The sequence below is a fragment of the Equus quagga genome, chromosome 12 (genome assembly GCF_021613505.1).
Source record: "Equus quagga isolate Etosha38 chromosome 12, UCLA_HA_Equagga_1.0, whole genome shotgun sequence".
In the NCBI taxonomy this organism is placed as follows: domain Eukaryota; kingdom Metazoa; phylum Chordata; class Mammalia; order Perissodactyla; family Equidae; genus Equus; species Equus quagga.
In genome coordinates, this window is record NC_060278.1 from 27,472,399 (window position 1) to 27,497,512 (window position 25,114).

General features: G+C 37.7%; 1 pseudogene; it reads left to right on the forward strand.

The window, feature by feature from the left end:
* The window catches only part of LOC124248140 (aldo-keto reductase family 1 member C15-like), a 43,900-nt pseudogene extending 34,002 nt beyond the window's left edge, over nt 1-9,898 (forward strand).
* The last annotated feature ends 15,216 nt before the right edge of the window (nt 9,899-25,114 follow it).

Genomic DNA, 25,114 nt, shown 5'->3' on the forward strand with positions numbered 1-25,114 from the left:
AGTCCTGTGAATTCTTTCAGCAAATCCCTGAACATAGAGGTAGTCTTGGGAACCTTCGGTGCTAAGGATGAAGCAGTGACTGCTCAGGATTGAAGGGGTTTCTGGGATGCCAAGCTTTTATTATTTACCAGGAAAGACCCAGGCAACCTGCCATGGGTTCATCATCACACATGCAGAACTAACCTAAGAAAGGAAGAAAGCTGATGCTTGGGAAGGTCAAAGGTTGTGCTTTAGCTATCTCTCAATCATGCAGATATCCAACTTTTGCTTTCGGTTACTGGTCTAGATTCCTAAGAGAAAACCTATGGAGTCCACCAATTAGCGATAAATGCTGGGTTCTGCCATGTCGATTCTACACATTTGTATGATAACGACAAGGAGGTTGGACTGGTCCTCTGAATAAAATTGAAGAATGTGCTGTGAAGAGAGAAGACATATTCTACACTATAAAGATGCTGTCTAGTGGTGTGTGTGTGTCACAAGTGTGAATACCATTGTGGAGATGGCAAATATATGATAGAAACAGTAGTTTGCTGAATTGTGCTTACTCGTACAACTTTTTTCACGCATACTCATGTATAAACGCTTTGCACTAAGTGGGATGACAAGCATTGACTCTGCGGATTCAGAGGCTGGGTATTTTGAGAGTTCATTATCATTATTATTATTTGAGTTACTTAACATATATTGAATGCTTACCGTGCATTCTAAGTTTGTTGTCTTTTTTTTTTTTTTGAGGAAGATTAGCCCTGAGCTAACTACTACTGCCAGTCCTCCTCTTTTTTTGCTCAAGAAGCCTGGCCCTGAGCTAACATCCGTGTCCATCTCCCTCTACTTTATATGTGGGACGCTTACCACAGCATGGCGTGTCAAGCGGTGCCGTGTCCGCACCCGGGATCCCAACCGGTGAACCCTGGACTGCCAAGAAGCGGAAAACGCGCACTTAACCGCTGCGCCACTGGGCCGGCCCCTTTAAGTACTTTCGATGTGTTATCTTTAATTCCTCAACAACTCTTCTTGGTACACTATTATTATTCTTATTACTTATATGTGCGTAAAGTCTAGTTTCAGGCAGCCCTTCCTGCAATCACCTGCTGCCTCAGTCAGACCACTCTGCTCTTTATTAGAAACTCGTGATGGGCAGTGGGCACAAGAGGAAAGGACAAGTAACATGAATAATTCATAGCAGCTTGGTTTTTTGTTTCTCTGGGCTGGAAGTATTTGCCCAAAAAGTTGACATAATTTTCCATCATTGAAACCTTTTGTCATGTCAGAAGCCACTGTTTCTCCAAGCATAAGTATTAGAGAGGAAGACTTAGGGGGCACATATTAACAATGGACACAGAGTTGTGTTTCTCATCAAATGTATTGTTCATACTTGTAAATATTTGACCACAATGCACTTAAAGAATCAGCCTCTGGTCACAGTGACGTAGGAGCTGCTTTGGAGTTGCTTGGGAGCTATTGCTCCCATAAATGCTGGAGACCTATACACTCCATCTTGCTAGAGCTATGACATGAAAGAGAAATAGTTAATAAATGTCAGACAGGACCAGTTTGTTTACAACGACATAATTATCCATTATATCCACAATTATAGCTTAGGCAAAGGACATGTTATATCTATGTTATAACCAACATTTATTCCTGTTGTTAAAGAGAAAAGGAATACAGAGAATAGAACAAACTGGCAGTTTCCTGGGATCCTATAATGATAAATCCAAATCTCTGTTGCCCTTATATTGTAATGCCATCTGAGGGACGGTGAAGGGAGATGGCAAAGTCATACATAGAAGTATATCAGTCTCAGTAAAGATGAATTGCTGCTTTCATCCCCAGTTAGATGGAGATTTTATCATAATCAACTCACCACCTAGGAGTTGGCTTGTCTCCTTGAGGAATTGTACTTTATCAAGACTCAATGGCAGTCTCTGCTGCTACAACTGAGAGGTCACCCATCTCAAAATAGTGGTATCTCAAACAGCCTTGGGGAGAAGTGGCCCATGCAACTATTCCATGCATACTCTTAATCCTTTCCACCATGACTATTCCATTTGTGGGCCCATTGTGTAAGTACTGGAGTGGTCAGGTGTAGAGGGTAAGTGGCATTCAGTGCACAGTACATCCTGTTTACCTAATTATCAAGTTTCTCTCCCAAAGACTCTGGATTAAATAGAAATCTCCCATGCATAGTCGTAGGTGCTCGCAGTTGGAACTCTGGCTCAGTGTACACTGATATGCTGAGTGTCAAGTGGATACAGGTAGAGTGACAATTGTGTCTGGCATGATAATGGACTCCCTAGAGACTCATTTATTCTTCCTCATAAGCTTACTTAAAAAATTATTATTCTTCCTTTAATCCAATCAGTACACATTATTTTTAATTTTTTTCAGGATTATGCAGGAATAATTCACAAAATTTCTAAGATCTTTAAAGTTTATGACATGATGATTCAGTACATGTATATTTGTGAAAAGATTCCTCTTATCTAGTTTAGCACATCCATCACTTCCTATATTTACTTTTTTTTGTTTTCTGGCGGAAGGATGCAAATTCTATTCTCTTAGCCAACTTCAATTATACCGCATTGTTATTAACTACAGTCACCACATTATACATTAGATCCTCAAATTTCACTTGTTCTATAGCTGAAATTTAGTAACATTTTACCAACCTCTTTCCTTTTCTACCAACTCCTAGCCCCTGGCAAGCACTTTTCTACTCTTTGTTTCTATGAACTCAATTTTTTTTTCAGATTCCACAATACAATATTTGTCTTTCTCTGTCTGGCTTACTTCACTTAGTATAATACTTTTCAGCTTCATCCATTTTGTTGCAAAAGACAGATTTTCCTTCTTTTTCAAAGTTTAATAATATTCTCTTGTGTATATAGTTCCCATTTTTTTTAATCCATTCATCCATCAACGGACACATAGGTTGATTTCACACTTCAGCTTCTGAGAACAATGCTGAAATGAACATGGGAGTATACAGGTCTCTTCAAGATAATGATTTTGTTTGCTTTAGGTAAATACCTAGAAGTGAAATTGCTGGATCATATGGTAATTCTATCTTTAATTTCATGGGGAACCTCTACGCTGTTTTCTTTAGTGGCCACACCAATGTACATTCCCACCAAGAGCTCACACGGTTCCCTTTGCCACACTTTCATTTCAGCATTTGTTATCTCTTGTGCTTTTTCAAAAATATTTTATTAAGGTCATATTGGTTTATAACATTGTGTAATTTCAGGTGTACATTATTATATATCAGTTTCTGTATAGACTTCATCGTGTTCACCACCAATAGCCTAGTTTCGATCCATCACCGTATATGTTTGCACTTTTAGCTCTTTCACCCCACCCCTACCTGCTTCCGCTCTCATAACCACTATTCTGTTCTCCTTATCCATGTGTTTGCTTTCTTTTCATATATGGATGAAATAATACGATGTTTGTCTTTCTCTGTCTTGCTTATTTTGCTTAACAAAATATCCTCAAGGTCCATAAATGTTGTTGCAAATGGTAAGATTTTGTCTTCTTTTATGGCCAAGTAATATTTCATTGTATAGATGTACATTTTCTTTATTTGTTCATTTGTTGATCTGAACTATGGTTGATTCCATGTTACCTCTTGTCTTTTTCATGATAGTCATCCTAAGAGGCATGAGGTGATATGTCCTGTGGTTTTGCTTTGCATTTTCCTAATGATTAGGGATTTTGAGTACCTTTTCAAGTACCCACTGGTCATTTGCATATCTTCTTTGTAAAAATGTCTATTCATTCCTTTGTCTATTTTTCAATTGGGTTATTTAGTTTTTTGCTATTGAGTTCTATGGGTTCCTTGTATGTTTAGGATATTAACCATTTATCAGACATGTAGTTTGTAAATATTTTCTCCCATTTCTTCAGTTGCCATTTAATTTTGTTGATGATTTCCTTTGCTGTGCAGTAGCTTTTTATTTTGATGTAATCCCACCTGTTTATTTTTTATTTATTAACTTTGCTTTTTGTGTCAAATCCAAAATAGGAAAACCAAGAGCAAAGTCAAGGAGCTTCCCCCTATGGTTTCTTTTATAAATTTTAAGCAGTCTTCTTCTGTTAATGGTTAAATCCCCAGGGCTTCAGAGTCTAGCAAAATGTCAGGCACACAGGAGGCACTTAATAAATGCTTGTTGCGTAAATGTTGAGTGAGAGCAACTTGGGAATGAAGGATTAAAAAACCATCATGAATGACTTTGGGAGCCCAGTTGAGTGGAAGTTGGATGGAGGATGAGTATTATGGACACATTGCCAATTCTAAGCCAAAAATAGATGCTGATATCTATATTCTATCTGTATCTATCTGTATCTACATATTTAGAATTTTTCTCTAAGTGTAAAATTTTTCCTTGGTTACTTCCTTACAATGAATTCTTTAATGACTGAAAATTGATTTTCTGTGTTCTATGGTGAAGCGTATTTCATGAATTCATTTAAGATTAGAGATTGCATTAGAGTTTAGTCTGTGTCCCCTCAAGACTGGTTTGTTATCCAGCCTTACACCATCAAACAGAGAACAAAAGACATAAATAAACAGCTGGTGAAAAGGATATGAAGGAAACCCAATTTTTTGTCTCTCAGTCAGGGGATTACCAACCCTCCTTATTCATATTTTATCAGTTCCTAAGAGCAAAGCTAGAGAGGCTACCACATTGGCTATTGATGTAGGTTTCTACCACGTTGATGTGGCATACGTCTATCCAAATGAGGAGGATATTGGCAAAACCCTTCAAGAGAAAATGACAGATGGTACTGTGAAGAGAGAGGACATATTCTACACCACCATTGTTCTGTGGCCTAGTGACAAGAGGTATCAGTCAGATCAGATATATTATTTTGAAAAAATAACTTTGGTTTTGATTTGAATACATTTAAGGTGTCCATTACAGATAGATAGAAAACAGAAAAGGCTTGCTTTGCTGTGAAATGTGTTAAAGGTGGGACACAGTTGCTCAACCTCTCTGAACATCAGTCAGCATTCATGTGTGAAACACAAATAATGATAATTTTCGGCTAGATCTGTTGTACGGATTGACTGAGCCACTATGGAGAGAGTCAGTAGATTCTCTCTGGACATATCCAAGTGAGGCTGACATATTTTTCAGAAAAGTGACTCAGTCTAGGATATAATTTTTCAACTCAGCATTGGGTTTACAGAAATATATAAAATTTTCTGAGGTGGAAAATTCTGCTTCCAATGTCAAGAGAGCTCAGGTCTCTACAGAATGATCCTATGTAGGTATAATTCAGTGACAACATGGTCTTAGGGTGTGGGCCTCTCAGAAGAATTGTTTTCAGACATTTATTATGTAGGACAGTAAGTTCCATGTTCTCTGGTCTGATATATCTTGACTCTCCTTCCAGAGGTGAGTTTTCTTTTTTTTTTTTCTCTTGAGGAAGACTAGCCCTGAGCTAATGTTTGCTCCAATCTTCTTCTACCTTGTGTATGAGATGCCTCCAGAACATGGCAGATGAGTGAAGTAGGTCCACCCCCAGGATCCAAGCCCATGAACCAGGGCCACCAAAACCATGCATGCAGAACTTTCACCACTGAAAGGGGCCATCACCCATAGGTCACTTTTCTAATCTTTGAACAACTAAGGTGCTTTTCCTGGGCCATCTAAGTATTATTAACATTCACTCAAATCAACCTCAGTTACCATTAAGTAGCTCATTTATACTAAGTCACATAAATTTATTCCTAGAGTTTCTTATTTTTAGATGATCACAGTGGTTTGTTTCTCACTTCTCAATCTTTTAACAACGAGATTTAATTTGGTCCCCAAATATGTGAAATAAGAAGCCACTTTTTAAAAAATTTCTTTTGGTCATTTCAGCTTTGGGATACTTTCTTTTGCCCAGAATTGGTTCAAGCATCCCTGGAAAGATGACTGGAAAAACTTGGATTGGACCATATAGACGTCTTCATCATTCCTGTGTGAAATCTATGAAGATCAGCATTTTCTTTTCCTTGTTATGCCCAAGAGTATTTCATCACTGCTGTTACACCTCTATTCTCTCATTCTGCCTAGGTTTTCTGGGTTCTTACTGACAGAGGTAGTCTTGAGTGTGATGGATAGAATTGCCAAATGATTTATGACTCTCCTTGGTACTTATGTCACTTCCCCATCAAGATCTTTTTATCCTCATACCATAGCCCTCAGAAAGATTGAAATCCAATGATCTCTCTGCCTCTACCTGAAAGAGTTGAGGACACCATCTTACATATCTAAGCAATATGCTTCTGTCTTTAATCTCTTAGTGATTATGGTCCTCCAGAAAGGTGAGTTAAAACAGATTACAGAGACACAGAGGGAAATCCCCACCTCTTTAGGGGTATGGCCCTCCCAAATGGACCTATCAGCCTTAACCAAGAGTGAGGTACCCTTTGATGGTCCATATTACACATCTGGACTCCTCTGGGCTTCCCTGATCAAACCTCTCATCACAGTGAACATGCATTGAGTACACCTGGCATCCTCACTATCTCTGAGTTGGGTAATCATAAACTGGAACTAAAACACATTCCTCAATAGTAAAGGTATATTGTGTCATCAAAACTAGCCTGTCTCTGGGAAATAAAATCAATTCCAACCATAGGAGAGTTCATTCTTCATGAGGTTTAGGGATGTGTGTGGATAGGAGGGTGGAAGTCAATGGGGGAGAGACACTTTGCTAGTCTCTCAGGTGCTTCCAGTCTTCCATTAGTCTTATCTTACACCACACACACACACACACACACACACACACTGGCACATACATTAATGCACAAACACTCTGATTAGAAATCACAGCCTCTTGGAGGTTTTACAACCAATATCCTTAGGTACTAGGAAGGTCATTCTTAAAAAAAAAAATCAAAACTTCTTCATCCTATCTCCTATCTGCTATCAAGCCTGGAGAGGAGCTTGTGTGAAAGGACATCAGTGGGGAAATTGTTTTAGATACAGTAGGCTTTTGTAACACATGGGAGGTAAGAACTGTCACTGACACACAAGAGTTGCATGGTGAAAATGTTGAAATCACTGGATGGGAGTCAAAGAAATTGCCCCATCTGTTGTCTGCCCTTGACCATGTTGCTGCACTTCTCTGTAGCACGGTGTTCCTATATGTAGAGGAAAGGAGCTGAAGGGATTGACTTCTAAGGCCTATACTTCATTTAAACTTTTTTGGTTCTAAGTAGGTGTTTCTTTGCCTCACTGATCAGCTTGAGCCTAGAAGCCCTATAAAAGGATCATCAGAGCATACCCAATTGGAGTTAGAGCACAACCCCAGGCCAGATAAACAGGCCAACAGGACAAAAACCTGTGTCTGACTTAGCAGAAATGTGGACAATGGAAGGAGAGTGAAACCTACCCTTGTGTAACCATCTCATTAGGTTTTTCATCATTCTGGAAAGAGGAAGCAGCCAAACCTTCTACTAGGAAAACCTGAGAGTTTCTCTTTCCTCTTGACTCTGACACCATTTGTCAAAGGACTATTAAATGCCTAACAGCAAAATAGGCACATGGAAGAGGACGGGGAGGGGAATTGAAAAGCATCTTCATGTCTATTTATCATCCTAGATGTGCATGTAATAGAAACAAGGAGATAAAGGATATGTGCATAGCAATAAAGGACATTAGGAAACTATGTATCCAAGTGATGTATCCCGTCAAATTGTGATATATCTGAAAACCGATCTCCAGATTTAAAGACTTTCAAATTCAAATGAAAGGGCCAAAATATATAAAAGTTTACCACACATTTCCCTCCTCCCCAGGCCGTAGAGATGTATAAAGATGCAAGTTTAACCAAATCCATTGGGGCATCCAATTTCCATCATGAACAGCTGGAGATGATCCTGATCAAGCCAAGGTTCAATTACAAGTCCATCTGCAACCAGGTGAGCAAGGAGCCCACTTGGGCTTCCTTTTTCTGAGCTTTTCACTCCGTCTTCCTTATGTAACTCTCCCCAAGTTTCTGGCTTGATGTCAACTGGGTAATGATAGTTCCTTTTATTGCCGTAGGAAATGTCAGAGTAGGAACAGATTGAGCGGTGTCAGAAGAGTATTATTTCAAATCTTCAGAGGTAGGTTTGAGGTTCCAATGGGACATCCAAGTGGAGATACTGAGATGGCTGTAGACAATACTGATCAGGAGCTCAAGGGGGAAGTCAGGGCTAGAGGTACAGATTTTGAAGTTATTGCTCTTTGGATGGTAATTAACCTCACAGAAGTGGATTCACTTTCCTGGGAAAGTTCATACAATGAACAAGAAGAAGGCAGGAAAGTCCATATTTAAGGATGAGGGAAAGAGGCACTGGTTAGGAGACAGAAGAGTAGTTTCCAGACAGAGAGAGAGAAAATGAGAGTGTGGAATCAGGAAAGCCAAAGAAGAAGGACAAAAATGTTTGTGTGAGCTATAGTGTGGATCCTGCTGAGGAGCAGCCAATGCAAATAGAGATGGAAAGAGTTACTGTGTTTAAAGACATTGAGCTCATGGAAATCTCACAAGAGCATTTACAGAGAGGTAGGAGGAAAAACAAAGGAGTGGAACATGAGGACATGGAGAAATCATAATGAAATAAATAGTTTTTAAAAGAACACTGAATTATACCAATTTTCAAAGATTGTGACATTGTAGAGGTGTTTAGCTCTTTTGTAAAACAATTTGAAAGTTATGCAAGAGCTCATTCTAATATTTATATTCTTTATCTTAGTTATTTCACTTCTAGTAATCTGTTTGTAGAAAATAATTCATGGGGTGCCGGCCTGATGGCGCAGCGGTTAAGTTCGCACATTCTGCTTCTCGGCGGCCCAGGGTTCACGGGTTCAGATCCTGGGTGCAGACATGGCACTACTTGGCACGCTATGCTGTGGCAGGTGTCCCACATATAAAGTAGAGGAAGATGGGCATGGATGTTAGCTCAGGGCCAGGCTTCCTCAGCAAAAAAGAGGAGGACTGGCAGTAGTTAGCTCAGGGCTAATCTTCCTCAACAAAAAAAAAAAAAAAAGAAAAGAAAAGAATTTGAAGTACATTAAAATATGCTCCATTCTTTTTTCTCTCATCCTCCTTCTCTTTCTGCTTCTTATCTCTCTCCTGTAATTTATTTGTGAAAGAAAGTTAACCTTTTTTTTCCCACACAACTGAATTTACTGACTGATCGCTGTGATACAATTCAAACTTACTCTGTCTTTTGTACCCCTGTAAATGAGAGATTCCATCTAAAGAATTGATCACATATATACGTCATTGTAAATTCATGAATTTTAGCAAATACGACATTTTCCCATCCAATATCGTTACTATTCTTATCGATGATCAAATTGTCACCATGTTATTGCCTCTTCTATTGAGCTCTTGAGTCCTTTGACATGCCTCCTTGTCTTTCCTACTTTCTTTACTTTCTAGAGCATAAGATGTTCAGGCTCAGTTTGTAGCTTTTTTGCCCAGACCTGGATTCATTTTTCTAAGGAATCTTGGTTTCTTTCCATAGGAAATGGCATTTAGAGGCCATGACCAGCTTGTAGGGGTCCTTAGTGATTTTAAAAACTAATAAAAGTGTAAGAAGAGAATTGACATCATTTCTCAAAACCAATAGCATTTGAAGGTGTTTCAGAATGTGCATGTGAAAAAGTACCAATCTGAAATATATAGTATATATATTAATGCAATGTTAGATACGCCTCCAAAGTACTTTTCAAATTTACATGTTATTGGCTCACATGTTCTGCAACCTTTTAGTCTTGGCAACTTATAGGTGAAATGTAACCATTACCCCAACCAGAGGAAACGCCTGGAATTCTGAACGTCCAAAGATGTTGTTGTAGTTGCCTACAATGCCCTAGGATCCCATAGTGACACAAACTGGTAATGAGAATATCAGAGTAAACCTATGTATGTAACTCTATTGGTGAAGAAACCTTACCTTTAAATTTGATTTTAACATTGTATTATGGAATGTTTCAATCATGAAAAATTTAACATAGGGGCCGGCCCAGTGGAGCAGTGGTTAAATTCGCATGTTCCACTTCAGTGGCCTGGGGTTCACTGGTTCGGATCCCGTGTGTGGACATGACATCGCTTGGCAAGCCATGCTGTGGTAGGCATCCCACATATAAAATAGAAGAAGATGGGCATGGATGTGAGCTCAGTGCCATGTCTTCCTCAGCAAAAAGAGGAGGATTGGCAGCAGATGTTAGCTCAGTGCTAAAAAAATTCAATATGATACTGTAGTGATCAATGGATAAATGGATAAAGAATATGTGGTATATATACACAATGGGATACTACACAGCCAAGAAAAAGATGATATCTTGCCATTTGCAACAACATGGATGGACCTTGTGGGCATTATGCTGAGCAAAATAAGCCAGATGGAGAAAGTCAAATACCACATAATTTCACTCATAAGTGAATGATGAAAACAATAATAACACCAAAAGACCTACAAATGGATACTGAGATTAGATTGCTGTTTACCAGAGGGGACAGGGGGAAAGGGGAGGTTGGAAGGAACGACAGGGAACGTGTGTATGCTGATGGATAGTAATTAGTCTTTTGGTGGTGAACATGATGTAGTTTACACACAAATTGAAATATAACGATGTATGCCTGACATTTATGTAATGTTATAAACCAATGTAATCTAAATAAAAATAATGGTGTAGTGAATTCCCAGGTACCATCCTCAGTCTTCAAACATCACTGACATTCTTTCATTCTTGTTTCCTATATACGTCCCCCTACCCCAAACCCCACTCTAAATTTTATTTTTAAGGTGATATAATGGTAAAAATTAAACAACTTTCATGCATAAATCTTAGCTGTCCAATTTTGACAAAGCGGTGTACTGCCTAACCTGACCCCATCATGATACAGTAACTTTCTATTTCCCATCAAAGTTCTTTTTTGTTCCTTTCCAGACAATTCTTCCTCACCCCAAGGCAGCCATCTCTCTGATTTCTTTTCAACTTAGATTAGCTTGGTTTGTTGTACTTATTCACATATTAGAAAAAAGTCATATAGAGTACATATTTTTTGGCTCTGATTTCTTTGGCTCAGTATAACATCTGTGAAATTTATCCATGTTGTTGTATGTATCTACGTTAATCATTTTTACTGCTGAGTAACATTCCATTGCGTGGATATAAATATCACAGTTGTTTCTCTGTTGACTTGTCAATGGAAATATTAGTTCTTTCCAGGTTGGTACAATTATGAATGAATCTCTACAGATATTCATGAAACCCTTTTTTATTCATACCACACTTGACCTGCCTGTCTCAATTATCCAAGGAATTTCGAGAGAAGGACACTCTAGATTTTGTGGGAGAGTATTCCTGGACATTGGACAAAAATGTTAAGGCCAAGAAAAAAGTGTGTTCCTGAAATACGTAAGTGATAGCAGGTAGGCTAATGCAGGTAATGTGATGTTTAGTGAGCCAGGGAGGCTGTAGTAGAAAATAAGGTCTAGACTTACAATGGTGGACTATGGCATGTAGGCTATCAAGAGAGCTTTGACATTTTCTCTGATGAAATGGAGAATGATTGCACAGTAGCTAGATGTGTTGGCATATTTTAAAAGGATCACTCTGGGTGTTACACTGAGAACATAAAGGGAAAAGACTCCTCTGATACTGCTCTTCCGAAAAATTCCGTTGAGAGATGATGTTGACTAAGACCAAGGTATGAGCAGTCAAGGTGGTCAGAAGTTGTTAGAATATATCTATATTCCACATTTAAAAAATTTGTGTTAGCCCACTGTTGTAGTGGCTAAGTCTGCATGCTTTTCAGGTTCGTATCCTGAGCATAGACCTAGCAGCGCTTGTCAAGCCACATTGTGGCAGTATCTCACATATAATAGAGGAAGATTGGCACAGATATTAGGTCAATGACAATCTTCCTCAAGCAAAAAGAGGAAGTTTGGGAAGAGATGTTAGCTCAATGCCATCTTTCTCATAAAAATAAACAATAAATAAATGAAAAATATACGTTAAGAAAAAATAAAAGAGTCAACAAGGCTTTCTTACATATTGGGTATTTGGTAACGGGAAAAAAGGAGCCAAATTTGATTCAAGATGCTTTGAGATAAGGAACTGGAAGGAAGGAGTTATGATTTGCTGAGATGCAGAAAATGTAGGAGAACAAATGAGGGAAAAGGATGAGTTTAATTTTAGACATTTATGTTTGAGATGCCTGTTAGGTATCCAGGTGAAGATGCTGTGTAGACTAGGGGCATATAAATGTAGAGTAGAGGAGAGGTCAAGAGCAAAGAGATATATTTGATATTTGTCATAATATCATTGTCATTGCAAAGCCATACAGATGGATGATCAGAGATTAGATTAGATGAGTCAGTGTGGACAGAGAACAGAAGAGCCATCAGAGTTCCCATAATTAAGAATTTATCAGAAAATTGGAGGAACCAGAAGATGAGGCTGGGAAGGAGGGGCTAATGAGGTCCAAGGGAGTGCAGGAGATGGTTCTCTGTTTGAGGGAAAACGCAGGAACTGTTTCAAGGAGAAGAGTCAAATGCTACTAGTGGAAAAAGTAAGATGAGGACTGAAATGGATGATCAGATTTGGTAATTGACCTTAACAAGGTCAAAAGCAGTTTTGACAGAAGGGTGGAGACAAAAGCCTGGATAGAGTGGGATCAAGAATGTGTGGGAGGAGAACAGTTAGAGAGAGAACATAGTTTTCAAAAATTTGCTCTAAAGAAGACCACAGATTTGGGCATTTGCTGAAGAAGAAAATGAAGACAAGTGAGGATTGTCTTGATGGGAGAAATAAGAGCATGCCCATTTGCTTTTAGAACATCCTAATAGAGAGAGGAAAATCTAGGATGAAGGAGAAGGGGGGAGAATTGCTGGAGTCATGTCTGTGTTAGTTTCCTGTTGCTACTATAACGGGTTACCACGAACTTTGTGGCCTGAAACAACACAAATTTATTATCTTATATCTCTGGAGGTCCAAAGTTCAAATCAGGTTGAATGGGCTAAAATCAAAGTGTCTGTGGGCCTGCATTCCCTGAACCTCTAGAGGAAAATACGTTTCCTTGCCTTTTCCAGCTTCTAGAGGACAACTTCATTCTTTGTCTCATGGACTCTTCCTCCATCTCCAAAGCCAGCCACACAGCATCTTCCAATCTCTTATCTGTGCTTCTATCCCAACCAACTCTTTGATTGAAACCCCCTGAGGTCCTGCTTACAAGGATTTTGTGATTACAGTAGGCCTTCTAGGGTTATCCAAGAAAATCCTCCCGTCACTTGATCCTTAATCACGTTGACAAAGTCCTTGTTGCCGTGCAAGCTGACATATTCAGAGATTTCAGGGATTAGGGTGTAGGCATCTTTGGTTACTTATTCAGTCTAATACACTAGCTCTGTGGTTAATTTGGGGCAACTAAGACTCAGTTTCGTAATCCCTCTACTAGGAATAATTATATCACCAGATGCTAAGTACTGAAACTCTAGATTTTCATCTCAGAAAACAAGTTGAAAGACATATTAATAACAAACTGTCCTTTTAGGGGCTTGCCTGGTGGCATAGCAGTTAAGTTTACTCACTCTTCTTTGGCAGCCCTGGGTTCATCTGTTGTAAACCCCAAGTGTAGGCCTATGGACATGGGCCCAGATGTTAGCAAGGCCACTCTTCCTCAGCAAAAAGAAGAAGATTGACAACTGATGTTAGGTCAGGGCAACAAATACATAAATATGTAATGGTCTTTTAATTGCTGATATCAGTTTGAACCTACCATCTGACCCTTTTCTTGTACAGCCCTTTGTGGTTTTAGTTTCTGATTCCTTTCCAGGCAGGATATCTTTACGTCATCCTTGTTCATGCAGACATCTCAAGCTTCTCAGTGTTTTGACAATCTCAACTCCTGAGTGTTTCAAATTGTACTCACAGTACAGGACGTAACTACTCCCATGTTTACTTCTTAGAACTGCTTCATCTGTGAAACATTAACTGTAACACATTCCACACCCACCAAGTCTCCTATTCTCTGGCTTTTACTACACCTTAATCCAACAAGTTATTGATTCATCAAGAATTGTAATCACTGAGTCTTTTCCTCTCCTTTTCGTCCTTTCAGTTTCCATAGAAGTTTACATATCAAATTAAGTTAAGCAATAAATTAAACCAAAGTTAAATCAGACTCCACTCATTCTCTAAATTTCTCCTTTAAACAGATTGGTGCTAAGTGAGACCTGCTGGCTTTTTCATCTCTGTGGGCAATTAGAATTGGCCACCCCAAAATGTGTCTCTTTGGCCTGATTATTTTTAAGAACAAAAGACTCTGAAAGAAACTTTGATGCCCTCCTCAAATGCCTAAAGAATTTAAAATAGAAGGTCCTATTTCAAGGAGTTAATACAATAAGATACCAGTACTGTAATTTAAAATGTGTTTCTAAGTTCACATCATCTATAGTTGGCCCATTTGCATTTCCATCTCCATATAAATTGCTTTCCTTCTCCTTCAACTCCCAACTTCTACCCCCAACAGCCTCCTTTTTATTTAGCTAAAAATAGTTTTTAAGGTGGTGACTTCAGCCATTTTGGTGAGTTGCTCATTCTTTCCGGGTTTCTCCCATGTATGGATGTTATAAAGCTTTGTTTAATTTTCTCCTGTTATTCTGTCTCATGTCAATTTAATTCTTAGGCCAGCCAGAAGGAGCTAGAAAGGGTAGAGGAACTCTCTGCCTGCCCTTCAGCTTGGCAACTTCATCAGGATCACATTTCACTGGCTGTACACTGCTCACTTCCGGACTACTGCATAAGAGATCCTGGATCTCTGCCAAGAGCCAGCAGGAGGTAAGAGTTCTAACCATGTCATTCTCCGAGATCTCTGCCTGTAGGGTACAATGGACGTGAGAGTAGTAATGTTTTCTTTTTTCCTTTTCTAAATTTATCTTTTTTTTTCATTTTAAGAAATTGTAAAGACTACAAAATAAGGATGATTGCTTTTCCTGATTATTAAAAGAATACATACAAATTAGAGAAAACTCGAAAATAAAATGGAGAGGATAGAGAGTAATAGTAACTTATAATTAGACCATTAAAAAATTCCTGAACTTTTGGTCTATTTTCCTATAAAAATGTGGGGATTTGTGTTTATTTGCCCCATGCCTTTTTTTTCCCTCCTGGTTCTTTGGACCAAAGTTTGGTGGATGAAGAACCCTGAGAACAGTTGTGCACTGTCAAGTTGGCTAAGACATAAATAAATTCAATTAAGTAAATAAGTTTTCATATCAAATGTAAGCTGATGCAAAATTAGAATTTGTTTTTTCCCCGCTCGTAAAAGGATAATTTTCTTAAAGTTTTAGTCTGCACTTAGTAAAGAGACTATGGAAGGGTTTTTCTTTGAGTGGTCTACTAGAAGGGAAGGGATTTCATGTTCTATTAAAAAAATTTTCCTGTATTGTTTTTATTAGGTCTTTAATCACAGGAGCTAGGGTTTTTCTTACTGCTATTTAATCTTTTGCATTTGTCTAAAAATCTTTAATTGTCACCATAGTTATACGCATAACTAAGCAGTGTTTCATGTGGACATAGGATATAATGTGGGTAAACGTTATTGATTCAATTGTTAAGAAATTATGAAACATTCCTAAAATTATGATCTGTCTTATCAGTCATAATTCTAGTTATTATGTCAATGTTGTATGTCACAGAAATAACCAAGTTTCTTTGTCAATTTTTAAGTCTTTTGCCATTTACAATTATTTTAGAGAGACAATTTTGCAAATATTTTCATCTCAGGAGAGATTCATGGAAAGGGCTCTCACACTTACTCTATAATACAGGTTTCTGATAAACTTTCAAATCATAAAGCTGAAATGGGTAAGAAATTACAGAACTCTAATGGAGAAAATGATGACCATGAAATTGTTAATAAAAGATGAAGATCAAAATTTGATTACATGAGAGTGAGTGAATGAATGACAATGATTATAATTTTTATAATTTTTCAATTATTGCTGATTTTTAAAAATATTATTTCACCTTTAAGGAAATTTTTTTCTCCTTCCACTGAAGCTATGTTATAACAATTTAGTAAATTATACGTTTGTAAGCAAAATTAAAACATTTACCTTTTTCTCCCTACCTGATCTCTCCAGAATTTGAAAAATTTTAGTGAATGAATATTGCCATTTTCATGGCAATATAGTTATTTTCATAAATTAAGAATCTTTTCTCCTTATAATAGGACACAATTGGCATCATTGGTTGTATTATCAAAGCTTTGACTGGAATGTCATATTTGAGAGAAGCATTGATAGACCGGATATGACCAGACAGCTTTTAAAGAACAAACATTGGACTTTATGAAACAAAGGCACTTGGAAATATTGGCCTAGTATCTTGTTCACAGGATTTCCAGCAACCTAACCAGGTGAGTACAGAAGGTCACTTTTCTGGTAGGTCCAAAAAACTTCAAAATATTTTAGGAAATCTCAAGAGAAGAAAGAAATTGACACAAAACTATAGGTATTGCAGGAGAAGTCTGACAAGTCCTTGACTTGGTTTTCCTGATTTCAAGAAGCCTATAAAGTTCAATCTGAGATTCCTTATAAAAAGTTCCAGCAAAGCAGATTTGGAAGAGCCTATATGATCAACTGCTATTCTTGTTATACTTATGTAAATAATTGGGCCAAATTTATTGAAACTAGACTTACTTTACAAACCAATGTCTTAATTTGGTGATCTTTGGTAAAAAATGAGAGTGATTTTAGAGAGAAAAATTATATTTCAGTAAAAAAATACAGTACAAACTTATGGATATTAGATCCTTGTTCAATTGTCTTTGAGGTTTTTGCTTTCTACCTATACACATGAGTGGAACTTGAAATCTTCGAGTCTCCTGAAGTATCTGGGTACAAAAATCCAAACTAACATTTTCAACTCTTTTTCCATCTTTTTTATTTAAAATCATTGAGAATTGAAAGCACCCTTGTTCCTAAAGTCCTGCAAACTGAAGTTGGGAAAATTGACATAAACTTAAAAGAGATAACCATGATATCATGCTTATTGTTTTGTAAGCCACTCAAAAGGATACCTGAACAATCCATGACATCATCAGAGACAATTCAAGCTGTAAAAGATGACTCAACGCTGACATCTAAAAATCTTCTTGCCTGACAACCCCTGGGCTCAGAAACTGGTTTATAATTTGCTGCAACCACTAACCTTGTTTTTCTTTTTGCTTCTATAAAAATACTTCTTATTCCGATTGCTTGTTTCCACATTATAGGCCTAATTTTGGGAGGCCCCCTGCATCATCCCCTCCTGAAGTGTATTTGACTGGCCTAATCTATTATCAAGACTATAAAATGTGCTCAATGAAATGGAATAATCTACCAACATGGCTTCTGGAGTATGAAACTTCTTAAGATTCAAAGAACTGTGAAACTTCTTCAGAGTCAGAGGTGGGACTGCAGGGGATCAGATAGGCCAGCCCAAAATGTGTCTGTTTGCCATGATTATTTGACAAACAAAAGACTCTGAAAGAAAATTTGACATCCCCTCCAACTGACTAAAATAATTTAAAATAGAAGGACCTGTTTCAGGAAGGAGCTAATAGCATAAAATAACTGTAATGTATGGTGACATGTTTCTCTAAGGTCACATTGGCAAGAGATGGTCCATTTGCACTTATACCTACCTTTAAATTGCCTTCTTCCCCGCTGATGTGCCAAACCACTACGTGCAATACCCTCCTTTCGTTTGTCTCATGTATCCATGTTATAAAGGTTTGTTTGATTTTCTCTTGTTATTCTGTCTCATGTCAATTTAACTCCTAGCCCAGCCAGAAGGACCTAGATAGGGTAGAGGAATTATCTTCCTCCTCTATTCCTCTTAGTCTCTCCTTGTCCCAGCCATATAGTACAAGTGTCTCTAAAACCAAGACAATTGTTCTGCTTTTATGGGAATCCTTTTATCTGAAGCTGAGACTCACACTCACACGAGATTCTCATTCATCTGACTGTAGTAATGCCTAGGTATGCCTGTGTTTTAGAGCTGATGAAGCACTTCTCATTGTTACCAATATCTGAAACATCTAATATAAACACCATCAGGATCTCACTATGACTTCAGTGGTCAAGGTGTTGACCTTCCCAACACTTATTGTACTCCAAATGATTTGTTTCGATCACTTATGTAAACTCCACTGCCTTTGACATGTAATAGCATTGAGACGAGGATGGTGACCCAACCCTGGCCAATGGCACATGAGAGCAACTTTCCTGGGGAGCTTCTAAGAGAGATACCCTCAGTCTTAAAATAGGTGGCTCCTCTCCTTCAGCTGGATATGTCCTGTTGAGATGCTGTGTCTAAAATTGCTGCACTGTCTTCACCCAGCCCAAAGGTGATACCTATACATAGAAGAAGGAAGAGCCGATAAAATAGAGGAGAAGATCTGGACCTCCTGTGGCCAACTCAGATTTGGCTAACCCTCTGGGTTTCTTCTTATAGGGGTAACACATTTTGTAGCACATTGCTAAGCCAATTTGAGATAAGTTTTCTTGACCCAGTTGTATCCTAATCACAGTCATCATTGAAGTTGCTAATTTTCTTTTTACACTTCCTGCACTATACACCAGCTAAGAATTTGACAATCTGTGAAATTTGCTGAGCCATTCTCTGAGAGCAAGAGCCTCAGTGCATTCTAAAGCTTTAATGATAGTACTGGGTGGTATTAAAATTCAAAAATATGAAGTAGAGGCTGTGATCTCCAAAAGAATTTCAGCTTCACCTTCACTCATCTTGAGGCCACGTTCAGGGCACATTTTGCTCTTTACACAGAGCACATTCCATGAAATAATAGTGGGCAAAATAGATTGGACTTCAAATTCCATGAGTTATGAATTTTATCATATATTATAATTCAAACTTCATAAATACCTCCTTAAACATCTCTATTTTTATCCAAAACTCCTCCCAGGGCAAAAAGAGTGCTCCATATCCTCTATCCATCCTCCCTCCCTTCCAACCCTCTTCCCACACAGCCTCTACCCTCTCCTGTCTTTTCTAAGGCAAGGCAGTCTGATGTTTGGCCTGCGCAGCCCCTCAGGCCCCCACATCAAACCCAAAGGTCTCTGTCAAGTTCAAACTTACTCTATTTTTCTTTCCAAAAGAGCACATTACCCAACTTCTGCCCCTCAGAGAATTCATTAACAAAACAGGACACACTCTTGGAATTAGTTCTACTGGCAACACAATCTTTTTTTTTTTTTTTAACTAAGTCAATATACCCTTTGCTGAGCAAATATTTGCTGTTCTCTGTACACTGTTAATCCTGTTGTAAGGAATGAGAGAGGAGAAAAATCAGGCAATTATTTACTGGTGAACACAAACACTATTTATTTGTAATTCAGGGATTCCTTCCTCTTCTCTCTCTCTTACAGGACTGGGAAATCCTGAGGTCTCTTGACATGCAAGCTTCTTCTTCACTCTGATTGTGTAGACTGGGAAACGTTTGAATCTCTGTCAAATCCAGTTAGACTGGTCAAGCACAAGCCACATTAAACCTGCCAGTTTCTCCAGTGAACCTTGGGAGGCTTGAGAATTCTAACTGTTCATTCAATTAATAGGGAAATGTCCACCTTGGCCCCCTGTGATATATAATCTATTCTACAAGTCTGAGCTTATGCACAAGTCTCCAGTGAAGCAGCACACCAGGACTCAGGCCCCTTTTGAACTTCCCTCCCAGTTTCTGGATCTGGTGAAGGCAGAAGTTCTTAAATGTCCCAGGCTTTACCATCCTGGGTCCAGTCTTCACCAGACAACTTTGTTTCTCACAACCTACACAACTTCTCAAGCTTCTAGAAGTCCCTGCTTGTTCTTTTTCTGCACAAGTGGGACCAGCATGTTATGGAGGAGATGACATTAGCCCCTGATAGACATGGTCATATTGTTTGTAATGAAATTTTCAAGATTTGAGACAAACTATATGTGTAGCTCTTGACCAAGGTCTTGGCTTGCTCAAGGAGGCCTCATTGGTGGGGAACCTGGTTCTCCTGCTATCTCCCTAAACCTGTACCTCATCCAGTCCAAGCCCAAACTGGAGCCAAATCCACACACAGGTTTTGTTACATACACATAGCTAGGGTCAACTCCCTGGATACTTTCTCCTAAATCCACAGGTAGACACAGGACACTAAACTTTTATAGAAGCTTCAGAGGTGGGTTGAATGAGGCTATTTTGTAGATTGGTGTTTGAAAATTCCTTTTTAAAGAGTTTGAGTAGTTTATGGTTTTTTCTTTGGAAACATCCAATAATGTATACTGGGCATGTTTTATAAGGCATTTCCTGTCTCCTTTTTAATATCTCTGATTCAATGGGCTGTTAGCTGACCATTCCCTTATCTAACATTTGTCCTGTTCACACTGCATTCTTAATTAGTTTCTTAATAACCTTAGAAGGAAAGCACTGGTTGGAATGAGATAAAAACATACCAATTCAGAACAAAGATCTCTTGCACTAGGGTGTAGAGGGTGGGTAGGGGGATTTGCTTAGTGCAGGCTGGGTCTCTGAGGATGGCACTGACAATGAGAATAGCAGAGCAGTTCCCCACTAGGCCCCCAAAGCCAAATCTGTTGTCTTTCAGAGATCGCCATTCAGGAAATTGAACTGATTTCGTCACCTTCATTATAGTTGTAATCAGAAATTCTCTCTATTCTGTAGAAATTGCATATAATACTCTCTATTCGAACTCTTATACATAGTAAAATAATATTCATTTTTATATGTCAGTCCTAAAGTAACCTCTTGTCTATGACTAATGTTGGAAACCTGTTTATCAATACTGCTAACTAGGAGCAAATCTGCTGAATGAACCCAAAAATTCAATAGAAAATAAAGAGATTAAAAACTTTGATCTTTCTTTCTTTTCAGAAATTAATTAAAAGAGCAACAGCCATCCCTTCCCAACGCATGGGAAGTGGATGATGACTTAGGTGTGTGAAGGAGTAGAGAAAGATAGAAATAATTTTAATATTAATCCAGACACACTCAATATATGTATATATTTCAACACTGTAACAAGCATAGTTCTTCACATTAGGACCTCATCCCAACCAGTGCTTCCTTCCTATATTTATTCAGAAACTAATGCTAAGAATACAGTGAGAATGGAGCAAAGGTTAGAACAGGGTTATGGTTAGACACTAGCCCATTGCATCAGAGGATGTTGAATTCCTTATAAAGGAGAAACAGGTAACCTTAAACTGCTACTAGAAACATTATAATTCCCTTTGAGTGTGTCTCGATATTAAAATTAAACAACATTCTGACAGGATACCTGCCATTTGAATGAGTTACTTCCAATGACATATGGCAGTGGAGTTGGAGTTGAATAATCAGAGGGCTGACTAAGGAAGAAAATTCAGCAGGTAAAAGTCAAATACCACCCACAATAAAAAAGCTCACAAAGGAAGTTCAGACTGTGGAACTCCAACTGCTATATTCTTGATCTCAGTGTCATCAATTTTTGGTCTCTATAATTGTGATCGTGGGGCAAATCCTGAACATCCGAAATTTGAGGTAGTCACTAAGGTCACCCAATTCTGGACAACCTCTTCACTGATCATGAAAGACCCTGAAACATCTCATCTAGTGGCTCTCAGTAGGGTCATTGTCTGTGAGTAAAGGAGATCCACTGTGCGAAGAGAGGCTATAACTGGCTGTTGGGTTATATACAGAATCCAGTGGATGTGTAAATTACTTTGTTTAGTATTGCCATCCTAATATTGAGTCTGTCACATGTGAACATGATTGTCTTTGCATGTGTTTGTGTATTCTTTAATTTCCTTAAAAAACTTTTATTAATTTTGAATGAACGAGTCTTTTGCCTCCTTAGTTGTTATTCTTAGACATTTTATTCATTTTCATGCTATTACAAATTGAATTCTTCTCGTAAATCTCCTCAGATTGTTCATTGCTAATGAATATAAATGTAATTGATTTTTCTGGGTTGAATATGTATCCCACACTGTTGCTGAGATTGTTTATTAGTTTAAAAAGTTTGCTGTTTGATCTTTAGGGTTTTCTACATGTAAGATCGTGTTTTCTTGGAACAGAGATAATTTGACTTCTTCCTTCCCATTTTGGATGAATATTATTTATTTTTCTTGTCTTATTACTTTAATGAAATTTCCAAAACTATGCTGAATATGAGTGGCAAAAGCAGATAAATTTTTAATTTTATTGCTCTTAAGGGGAAATACTTTCAGGCTTTCACCATCCAGTATGATATTAGTTATCAGTTTTTCGTATATGGGCTTCATTATGTTTAGGAAGACTCCTTCTCTTTCTAGTTCATTGAGTGTTTTTTATCACAAAGGGTGCTGAATTTTGTCAAGGGCTTGTATCACATTAACTGAGATCATCATGTTGTTTTTCTTTCATCATGTTAATGTGGTTTATTGCATTTACTAACCATTTTACTTGAGCAATCCTTCCATTCCAGGAATGAATCCCCCTTGGTCATGGTGTAAAATTTTTAGTATGATGCTGAATTCCGTTTTCTAGTTTTTTTTTTTTTTTTTTTTTTTAGAATTTTTAACTCTTAAATCATATGGAATCCCTGTCTTTAGTTTATTTTCTCATACTATCTTTGGCTTTGTATCAAGGTAATACTGTCTTCATATAGTGAGTGAGGAAGTATTCCCTCTTCTTTAACTTTTTGCAAGACTTAAGAATTATTGTTAATTCTGCTTTAAATGTTTGTTGTAATTCACTAGTGAAGCAATCTGGTTCAGGTCCTGTCTTTACTGAGAGGTTTTTTCCCTCCTTCTCCTCCTTCTCCTTCTTCTTCTTTCTTCTCCCCAAAGCCTCCTAGTACATAGTGGTGTATTCTAGACATATGTCCTTTTAGTGCCTCTATGTGGGAAGCTGCCACAGCATGGCTTGATGGGCAGTGTTAGGTCTGTGCCCAGGATCTGAACCATTGATACCCTGGGCCGTTGAAGCAGAACATGAACTTAAGCCCTTGGCCATTGGGCTAGCCCCTATTGGGAGGTTTTTGATTACTGATTCAATCTTCTTAATGCTTGAAAGGACTACTCAGGTTTCCTATTCCTTCATGATTCAATCTTTCTAGGTTATGTTTTTCTAGGAATTTTCCATTTCGCAGGATTTTTCAAATTCGTCACATACAGCTTTTCATAGTGCTCTCTTTTCTATTTTCTTATTGATCTTCTGTCTCATTGTAATATCCCTTATCGAAAGTGCAGTATTGAAGTTTCCAACTAGTTTTGTAGTGGTGGGTGTCTCTCCTTTCAATTCTGTCAATGTGATTCTTTTATATTTTGGAGGTCTGATGTTTGGTACCTATGTGTTTATAGGTGTTTTATATTCTTGGTGAATTCACTGTTTTATCAATACATAGTAATTATGTTTTATCTCATGACAATTTTTGTCTTAATTTTCTTTTTGTCTGTTACTGGTATAGCCACCCCAGCTCTCTTTAGGTTATGATATGCATAGAATTTCTTTTATTATGTTTCCCTTTCAACTATTTGTATCCTTAGATCCAAATTGGATGTCTTATAGAGGACATATACTTGACACTTTTTTCCTTTTAAATCCATTCTGCCAATCTATACTATTTGTGTAAGGCTGTTTATTTGAATGTAAAGTAATTACTAGTAGGGAAAGACTTACCTTTTTATTTCTTTTTCTATGTGCCTTAAGTTGCTTATTTCCTCCATTAACATGTTCCTTTGTGATTAGAGGGTTTTTGGTTGTGTCATGTTGTGATTCTATTCTCATTTTAAATTGTGTGTATTCTATTGTTATTGTCTTTGTGGTTACCTGGGGGATTACAGATAATATTGTAAAGTTTTAGTACTTATTTTCAATTGATAACAATTTAACTGGAATGCCATATAAAAAGCCTAATTTTATACAGCTCAATTCCCCTCTCCCAATTAAAGTTACTGATGTCACTGATTTCATCTTCATACATTGTCGACATGTTAACATAGATGTTGATTATCTGAGATTTTCTTAATTACACCATCATTTTTGAAGGATATTTTTACCTCATATTGAATTCTTTGGTGACAGGTTGTGTTTTTCTTTAGCCGTTTAAATACCTCATCCCATTTCCTTATCTCCTCAAGGTGTCTGATGAGAAATCTGTTGACAGTTTTATCCAGAATCCCTTGTAACTGATGTGTCATGTTTCCTTTGCTACGTCAAGAAAGTCTCTTGTCTTTGTTTTTCAACAGTTTGAATATATTGTATGTAGGTGTGGACATGTTTGAGGTTTTTCTGCCTGTAATTCTTTGAGATTCTTGGATTTATTGATTATTCATGTCTTACATTCAGCTTGGGTGATTTTTCTTCATTAATTCTTCAGATAATCCCTCAGTTCCACTTTCTCTTCTCAATCTGGGACTGTGATAATGTGTATATCAGTTCACGTGATGGTGTCCTGTAAGTCATTTAGGGTCTGTTCATATTTCTTCATTTTATTTAACTTTCTTTACCTTAGGCTCCATAAATTCTGTGTCTTTTTGATATTATCATTTTATTCATATATGATTCACCTGATTTCCTTTACTTCGTTGTCAAATTTTGCCTTAGCAATTTCAGCAAATATAAGACAGTTGTTTTACAACTCTTTGTCTAATAAGCCCCATGCTTATGTTTCTTCAAAAATGGTTCTGACGAATTTTTTTTTCTCTTTAAATGATAATGGTTTTGTTTTTTTTTTCCTAAATGTTTTTGAGTGTGTTTAATTTGGCATTGAAAAAACAGCAAATTCTCCTATTCTTCTCAGATTTGTTCTGTGCCCTAAAAATTCTTCCTTTCTCAGCCTGTCATGCTCCTAGTCTTGGGATCTGCCCATCATGAAACTTGAAAGTCTATTTAGTTCTTTTCTGAGCATGCATCTTGCCTTGCATGTGTGTGAAATTTTAATCCCCCCGAATAGATGGCTTCTTTTTGAATGTCTTAATATCCCCAAAATACATACCCCAGATCCTCTTCTGAACTTTATGTAGTCTATTCTATACCTTACTTTTAATCACTTGTCTCTGTCATCTGCACATCTATAGCCCCCTGCATCTATAAT